At 40.9% G+C, this 7,581-nt stretch overlaps 1 pseudogene; it reads left to right on the forward strand.

The window, feature by feature from the left end:
* Nucleotides 1-6: 6 nt before the first annotated feature.
* On the forward strand, nucleotides 7-993 carry LOC116465055 (steroid hormone receptor ERR1-like; annotated as a pseudogene).
* The last annotated feature ends 6,588 nt before the right edge of the window (nucleotides 994-7,581 follow it).

Genomic DNA, 7,581 nt, shown 5'->3' on the forward strand with positions numbered 1-7,581 from the left:
GTGGCTTCCGGCTACCACAACGGTGTGGCATCCTGTGAGGACTGCAAAACCTTCTTCAAGAGGACCATCCAGGGGAGCATCAAGTACAGCTGTCTGGCCTGCAACGAGTGAGAGATCACCAAGCGGAGACGCAAGGCCTGTCAGGCCTGCCGCTTCACCAAGTGCCTGCGGGAGTGCGCCTGGATTGCCTCCGGGGTGGGCGGCAGAAGTACAAGCGGCGCCAGAGGGTGGACCCGCAGCCCTTCCCGGGCCCCTTCCCTCCTGGGCCCCTGGCAGTCGCTGGAGGCCCCTGGAAGACAGCCCCAGAGAATGCACTGGTGTCTCATCTGCTGGTGGTTGAGCCTGAGAAGCTCTATGCCTTGCCCGACCTCGTGGGCCCTGATGGGCACTTTCCAGCCGTGGCTACTCTCTGTGACCTCTTTGACCGAGAGATCTTGTTTACCATCAGCTGGGCCAAGAGCATCCCAGGCTTCTCATCGCTGTCGCTGTCTGACCAGATGTCAGTACTGCAGAGCGTGTGGATGGAGGTGTTGGTGCCGGGTGTGACCCAGCGCTCACTGCCACTGCAGGATGAACTGGCCTTCGCTGAGGACTGAGTCCTGGATGAAGAGGGGGCACCGGCAGCTGGCCTGGGGGAACTGGGGGCTGCCCTGCTGCAACTGGTGCGGCGGCTGCAGGCCCTGCGGCTGGAACGAGGGGAGTAGGTTCTACTGAAGGTCCTGGCCCTTGCGGATTCAGACTCTGCACATCGAAGATGCCGAGGCTGTGGAGCAGCTGCCAGAAGCTCCGCACGAGGCCCTGCTGGAGTATGAAGCCGGCCGGGCTGGCAGCTGAGGGGGTGCTGAGCGGCGGCCAGGCAGGCTGCTGCTCACGCTACCGCTTCTCCGCCAGACAGCGGTCAAAGTGCTGGCCCATTTCTATGGGGTGAAGCTGGAGGGCAAGGTGCCCATGCACAAGCTGTTCTTGGAGATGCTCGAGGCCATGATGGACTGAGGCAAGGGGTGGGACTGGTGGGGGTTCTGGCAGGACCTGCCCAGCATGGGGTCAGCCCCAAGGGCTGGGGCGGATTTGGGGTCTGGGCGGTGCCACAGCCTGCTGGCAGGGCCACGGCAATGCCATCAGTCCCTGGGAGCAGGCCCCACACCCTCCCCTCCCCGCTCCCAGGGGGTGTCAGAAGCTGGGAACGTGTGTCCAGGCTCTGGGCACAGTGCTGCCCCTTCCAAGCCATAACGTGTCCCCAGAGTGTAGGGGGCATGCCAAAGCCATAGGGGCCTGCAGGGGATGTGTGGGAGGCAGAAGCCTATCTCAGGGAGGGAAGGGGATGGAGGCCACAGTCTCCCAGTGGTTGACGCTTTTGCTGCTGCTTAATCCTGCCGCCTCTTCAGAGCAGAGTGGGACTTGGAGAGCAAAGGCCCATGCCCCCTTTGCTCCTCCTCTGATCATTTGCATTGGGCATTAGTGCCCCCCCTTGAAGCAATAACTCCAAGCAGGCTCCAGCCCCTGGACCCCTGGGGTGGCCAGGGCTTCCCCATCAGCTCCCACCCAGCCTCCTCAAGGGGTAGGAGAGCACTGCCTCTATGCCCTGCAGAACAATAACACTATATTTATTTTTGGGTTTGGCCAGGGAGGCGCAGGGACATGGGGCAAGCCAGGGCCCAGAGCCCTTGGCTGTACAGAAACTCTATTTTAATATATATTTGCTGCAAAGAGAAACCGCTTTTGGTTTTGAATCTTTAATGAGAAAAAATATATATACTATCGAGCTCAAAAAAAAAATTGTGGAATGCATGATTGACAATATATTTTTTATTTTTATTTTTTCAAGTAATACCAGTATTGTTTAACTATAGCCAGCACTGACTAAAATTTTTATCTTTTCAGAGTTGAAGTCGGTGAAGACATTTCATGATTGAAACACCAGATCCTGAAAGGCGTTAAATCTACTTTGAAATCAATCTGCAATCAGTATTTCAAAGCTTTTCTGGTAATTTTAGTGATCTTATTTGACTAGCCTTTTTCAGAAGTACTAAATAAGGAATTTTAACAGGTTTTTATGAATGCACAGATAAATAGAAGTATAGTGAGGTCTATAGCCATTTTATTAAAATAGCTTAAAAGTTTGTAAAAAAAAATAAATCTTTGTAATTACTTAATATGTTAGTTAAGAACCCATCAAGCTTATATTTGCTGGACTTACAACTTATTTTCAATGCATTTATCTTTTTTGACACTATTCAGTGGGAATGTGTAAGCTAGCTAATTCTTGTTTTCTGATTTAAAGCACTTTTAAATCTTATCCTGCTCCCTAAAAAAAAAAGGTTTTGATCACAAGGGGAAATGTAAGATTGTTAACCCTATTTTTCAGAAGGGCTACTGTTAATTGCACATAAACATTAAATATGTTTTCCCACTGTCTCACAGAATGCAACATTTCATGGGAGAAACCTGACCAAAACTAGCAATATCGACAACTCTAACAGATTCCAGACAAAATTCAAACTTAATAGTGGTAAAGAAACAGGTTGTTCACTTGTCGAGGTGCAACAATTCTTAAGACTTCTGTTTGAAATTGCTCAATGACTAGGAAAAGATGCAGTAGTTTACCAAAATTGTTCTTCCACCATATCAAAGTAAACAATTCATGCCTTTGTAGGGTCAGGCCTACAATGAATAGGTATGGTGGTTCACAGAATTTTAAAAATAGAGTTAAAGGGAAGTGATGTACATTCTGGGGGCATTAGGGTAGGGAGATGAATCAAAAAATACCCCTAGTAATACTTTATATTTAATACTGTAAAAGCTTTACAAATAGAAACCATGTAATTACCTGCCTTAGTTCTTTTGTCATAAAAAAACAATCACTTGGTTGGTTGGATTGTAGCTATTACTTATACAGCAACACTTCTTCAATTAGTAGTCTAGACATTTTATAAACAAATATTGGACCAATTGATAATATTTCTGACTATTAATATTTTAGTGCTATAAAATACTATGTGAATCTCTTAAAAATCTGACATTTTACAGTCTGTATTAGACATACTGTTTTCATAATGTTTTAATTCTGCCTTAAGATTTAAGTTTTTTAAGTGTATTTTTGCCATGAATTAGGTGTTAATTTGATGGAAACTCTGCTTTTAAAATCATTATTTGCTGGGTTCTAATAAATTAAAAATTAAACTTGAAAAAAAAGAGAATAAGTATTTGTCAGGTGGAGAAACATTCCATCTTTCCAAGATGTCCTTCCTTAGTGTTCTGATGGTATCATAGTTGAATATTTTAATATTCCATCCTGTCATTGGGCTGGATCCTGCTTGGGAATGTGGTGGTCGTTATAAGGAAAACTTGGCACTGTAACATCCCCGCAAACTGGGAAGGCATCGAGAGACCAAAGAATAATTTGGGCAAGTCCAGCTTGATGAATAGACGAGTTTACTAGGACTTACATACTGGACATTCCTGAGCAGCTCTAGAGTCACCCTGCCTCCCATCTCTAAGCTGCCTTTCAGCTGATGTTCTGACTGCCTACTCTGTGTGCACGATGACAGTGTTTTCTTCGACGTGTTCTCAGGTATGCCCTGGGATGTCTGGGTTCTCAGGGATCCCTGCTCCTCTGCTGGGCACCAGGGACTTGGCTCCCTGCCCAGCCTTCAGGATCCAAGCAACACACATACACTCTTAAGTAACCTGGTGGGGGACACATCACACTACAGTTGTCGATATTGCTAGTTTTCGTCAGGTTTCCCCCATGAAAGGTTGCATTCTGTGAGACTGTGGGAGGTAAGTACCGAATCCAGAGGTTCAGATTAGCTACTAATTTGGGTTAGAACATTAATAATCAGCTACCATTTACAGTGTATCTCTATGCTATTACATAAAGTATACTGGTTCCTGCCCTTAGGCAGCTTACTGCCTAGAAGAGGAGATAGCATTTATAAAAAAACTTACTGAAGTGGCTTAGTGATTGTTCAGGAGATGGGAAGAACATTCAAGGAATATATTTAACAGACTTGTAGTGTTTTCTTTGGGTAAGAAATTTGCCATTTTGGCAACCATTGATCTACTGTTACAATAGATTAGTTTGCATCTTTTAGAATTGTACGTAACTGAAATCACACAGTATGTACTCCTTTGCATCTGGCTTCTTTCACTCAGCATAATGATTTGAGATTCATCCATGCTGTTACATGTACTAGTAACACATTTTTATTACTGAATAGTATACAATTGTATGAATGTGTCACATTTTTGTACCTATTCACCTGTTAGTGGACATTTGGGTTGTTTCCCAGATTACAACCCACATTTGGCTATTACAAAGAAAGCTGCAATTAACTTTTGTGTACAAATCTTTGTGTGGACATGTATTATCTCTTGGGTGAATATCCAGGAGTGAAATGGCTATGTTGAATAATAGATATATTTTTAACTTTTTGAGAAGCCATCAAACTGTTTTCCAAGGTGATAGTACCATTTTACATTCTCAGCAGCAGTAACTGGTGGGAATATGTCTCATTCTCAAAAGATGATCTGAAGTTTCAAAAGTAAATAAGTTATTGAAACATGTAATATGATGGTGGTAATTAGCCAACATGATAATGCGTTACTCATAGGGTTGGTTGTGAGAATGACATGCACTAATGCATAAAAAGCATTTAAGCACAGAGGAAGTACTCGGTATTCATTAGCAGTTTTATCATCATTCTGTTAATTTAACTTCTTTGGTTGTTAGCAGTAGTACATTAGTGACTAATTTTGATAGGCTAAAAATAAAGATAAACAGACTAGACTTTAAAAACCAGAGTCACATATTGTACAACAAACATTCACATTCATAAAAATACCCTGAAAGAAAATACAAATTTATTTTTTTCTTTCCAGTAGAGGGGGCAGTGATTACCTGGCATTGTTGTAAAACAAAAGTTAAGCTTGCCATTATTGTAGTTACAATTTTTAATATAATTTTTGCAGTTATCACTTAGTAACTTTTTATTATATACTATTTAATTATGAGTGTCAAGGTCTGAAAAATATGTGATCAATTCAGGATTGGTTATAACTTTTTTAAGAAAGATATTTACATTGACTTGTTCTTACTTAAAATTCTTTATTATACAGACACATCACCTTCACTTTGGGATGTGGAATTTGCTAAGCAGTTAGCCACAGTAAATGAACAACCCCTTCAGAATGGGTTTGAAGAGCTGATCCCGTGGACAAAAGAGGGGAAACTGTGGGAGTTCCCAATTAACAATGAAGCAGGTAAGTGTTAATTTCAGGGGGTTATAAAATTTATTGATTGAAATTATTTCTGCCAGATATTCACTTGCAGAGTGTAGATACTTACATGAATTTCAAAACACTTTGTAGGTATCTTCATGGTGTCCTAAAAGAAATCTGACAAGGTTTTTTAAAAAAGATGTTAGAATTTCACTTATTTTTAGATGCTTGATAAGGAAAATGAAGAAGTAAAACTATATGGCAAAAATGCATCATGAATTTCTATGACATAAAAGGACTGAGAACTGCAGATGATTGCAGTTTTCTAATCGCTCAACAGGATATTACTTGGTGAATCTTCTATATATTAAATAAGGGGTATGAGATTATACTTCAATTTTGGAGAACATTACAACTCTTAAAGTCTCACACTGGTGTCCTTTAGTCATAAAACCATTGCATTAATGAGATGCAGGGAACTTGTATGAGCCACTCAAAGCAAAAACATTAGTAGGCTTTGGAAATCTTTGCCTGCATAATATAGAGGCTTTGAACTGGCAACAGAATATCATCTATTTTACTGGGTAGTTGTTGGAGATGTTACCTCTTCCTAAATCAAAAGGAAAACAGTATTACTATGCTATTTATTTTTTATGATACCCATGTTCTCATCAGTTAAACATTTTAATTGAATTTATAGAAGTATTTTGAATTAGAAAAGATTGACTTACTTTTAGGGTAAGATTAGCTAGAAGTTGGAAGAGCCTGAATAAGTCTTAGGAAAATGTAGTCCATATTTTAACCTTTATAATGTTGTGGTATCATTGTCATTATCTTAATTTTTGATAATCTTTTATTTGTTGGATTAATAGGTGGAACAGAAGCTTAAATATCAGAAATATTTAGTCTTATATGTAAATCATGTAATTAATATAAAGTGTTGCTTTTTATAGGAAAACTTTAGAGACAGATTCTTTTAGCAAATTCTTCATATTTTGTATATTCATATTTTTGTTTTTGTTTTTTGAGAGGGATTCTCTCTCTGTCTCCCAGGCTGGAGTGCAGTGGCATGATCTCGGCTCACTGCAACCTTCAACTCCCGGGTTCAAGCAATTCTCATCCCCCAGCCGAGTAGCTGGGATTACAGGCATGCGTCACCACACCCAGCTAATTTTTGTATTTTTAGTAGAGATGGGGTTTCACAGTGTTGGTCAGGCTGGTCTCAAATTCCTGACCTCAGGTAATCTGCCCGCCTTGGCCTCCCAAAGTGCTGGGATTACAGGCGTGAACCACCATACCCGGCCTGTATATTCATATTGTACCTGCAATAATACAGCATACTGTGTTTTATGTATTACATAACGTATGTATTGCTTAAAGTATGGTTCTGTGTTCTGGAAGGTATCAGGGTAAGGTAAAAAGACCAGCGCCTTTTTAAGTTGTACCAACCTGAGTACCAACTCTTTCCATTATTGGCCATTTGCCTTTGAGGAAATTATTTAAGCTCCTGGGCCTCAGTTTCCTCTTCTGCAAAATAATATCTGATATTAAGGAAAGATTTGGTCTACTCTTACAACATGTTTGGATTTCATTATTTGAAGAAACTTGGATGTTCCAAGTCCTCATGGTTAAAAACTTGATTTGAAAACCCAGTATTAGGCCGGGCATGGTGGCTCATGCCTGTAATCGTAGTTACTTGGGAGGCTGAGGCAGGAGAATCACTTGAACCCAGGAGGCAGAGGTTGCAGCCAAAATTGCGCCACTGCACTCTAGCCAGGGCGACAGAGTGAAACTCTGTCTCAAGAAAAAATAAATAAATAAATTAAAAAGGAAGAAAGAAAAAAAATAGTATTGAGGTATAATAATGTGACTTTATTCAGGAGAGTCAGTGAAGCATAGTGGTTAGAAGTTCAAGATCCTGAGTGAGTTACGGAATTGATCTCTCCAAGCCTCACTTCCTTCATCTCTAAAATGATGGGAATAATAATAATAGGACTTATTATATGAGATTGGTGTGAGGAGTAAGTGACGTTAACCAGTAAAGCATCATCACCATCATCATCCCTGTTTCTACAGCAACAACATTGTGAGGGGGTTTGCTTCTGTAACTATTTTCTGTTGTATACAGTAACATTTTATTTTTCAAAATTTTACTTTATAGTGTAACATTTTAAATCTTAGCATATTAACAAGGATAGTATGTATTATCTGGGAACCACCAAACAGGGTGCTAGGAAGGCACGAACTCATAGTATATTGTCAGCAGCAGTGAAACACTTAAGAGCATCAAAATCATGAGTGATCAAACTCCAAGGGAATTTATCTTAAATTTGACCTGGTTTCTGAGAAAATTTAATTTCT

The sequence above is a fragment of the Hylobates moloch genome, unplaced genomic scaffold, assembly GCF_009828535.3.
Source record: "Hylobates moloch isolate HMO894 unplaced genomic scaffold, HMol_V3 SCAFFOLD_2815, whole genome shotgun sequence".
Classification (NCBI taxonomy): Eukaryota; Metazoa; Chordata; class Mammalia; order Primates; family Hylobatidae; genus Hylobates; species Hylobates moloch.